The 1,641-nt window shown below is 45.9% G+C and overlaps 1 protein-coding gene across 1 annotated transcript in view; it reads right to left on the minus strand.

Annotated features, from left to right (window-relative positions):
• The window catches only part of SORL1 (sortilin-related receptor, L(DLR class) A repeats containing), a 145,385-nt gene that overhangs the window by 40,059 nt on the left and 103,685 nt on the right, over positions 1–1,641 (minus strand). The window lies entirely within an intron of this gene.

Here is a 1,641-nt window from a genome sequence, read left to right on the forward strand (position 1 = left end):
GGGGCTGAGAGCTCTGACACAAACTGCTCTTTTTCAAGGACAGCTGTGCCAGAGCTTGTAACTGACCCAAGGTCACACCAGCAGGTGCAAGTGGAGGAGTGGGGAATCAAACCCGGTTCTCCCAGATTAGAGTCCGCACACTTAACCACTACACCAAACAATCTCTTCTCTTCTTCTTCTCTTCTTATCTAGTTATGATTTTTATTTAAGAATTTAATAACAATACAAGGTAAGCACAATAGCTGTCTGCAGATGAAGTACAAGAATAGGTTAGAAAAAACATTAATGCTTAACTATGGCTGAGTTCAGACTGGCCGTTTGAAGCGCGAGGGAGTCGTGGCAAAAAAAGATCCGGAACAACGTGTTCTGGGTATTCCCGGTCACACTGCACCGACTGATGCGGGGGTATACCGCAGAGGAGGCGCAAGGGAGGGCTCGCACTGTTGGCCCGCCCCAACAGAGGCACGGCTGTAAGTGGCTTTTTTTCACTCCGGCGACATGCGCCTATGCGCATAGGCGCGGCAATGCGGCTTGTTTGCGTGCACACGTCTGGGAAGCAGGATCAACGCGCTCTCCAGGGTTTGCTACCACTTTCATCTGGTATTTTTTAAACTCAGGAGGGAAGTGTTACAAGACGGGCTGAGTACGGCTGGGGAATGCCTGACAGCTGTGCCTGTGTGAACCGGCCCCTTTAATCCGTTTGTGAAACATGCCTATATCGTGCCAAATGCCAGTCTGAACTCAGCCTATGTCCAGGCTGAAGACGCCAGAGAACTGTATTAACACACTACAAAACATCTCTTATGGCAACAATCGTATAATAAATGCATATCTTTGCAGGCAAATTTTAAATCAAGTGTTCTGAAAGTAAGTTCAGATATTATCTTAGGTCGAAGCCAAATCATGTTTCAGGTTCAAGTTTAAAAAGTATATCATTGATTCGTATAAAGGATTTGCTGGAATTACATCAGATTCAACCATATAGTTAATGAGTGGATACCAGGATGCTATAAATTTTTCTTCAGATTTGCTGGAGGAAAGATTGAGTGGGCTAAGTGATATTTTGGACATAAGGAACATATGCTTTTGCCAGGATTGAATCATGGGGGGGAAGTTTGTCTCTAGCCATGCCGCGCCTACGGTACTTCTGGCAATGGCTAACAAAGTGTGGATCAGATCAGTCTTACTCTTATTGCCCTGTGGATCTCACCAAATTTTTTAGGAGTAGTGCTTCTGGTAAAAAAAGGCACTCTCAGTCTTCTGTGCCTCTTGGAACATGCTCAACCCATGTCAGGCCATTTGGGGTTGGTTTCCTTTTTTCACTCTAGTTTGGTGTAGTGGTTAAGTGCGCAGACTCTAATCTGGGAGAACTGGGTTTGATTCCCCACTCCTCCACTTGCACCTGACTGGATGACCTTGGGCAAGCCATAGTTCTGATAAGAGCTGTTCTTGAAAAAGAGCAGTTTCTGTCAAGCGCTCTCTCAGCCCCACCTACCTCACAGGGCGTCTGTTGTGGGGAGGGGAAGGGAAAGGAGTTTGTAAGCCGCTCTGAGAAACCTTTGGGTAGTTAAGGGCAGGGTAGAAATCCAATCTCTTCTTCTTCTTCCCTGTTTTCTTTTGGTTATGTACAAAACCCAAAGT

This window comes from Gekko japonicus, unplaced genomic scaffold (genome assembly GCF_001447785.1).
Source record: "Gekko japonicus isolate JY-2015 unplaced genomic scaffold, Gekko_japonicus_V1.1 scaffold1542, whole genome shotgun sequence".
In the NCBI taxonomy this organism is placed as follows: Eukaryota; Metazoa; Chordata; class Lepidosauria; order Squamata; family Gekkonidae; genus Gekko; species Gekko japonicus.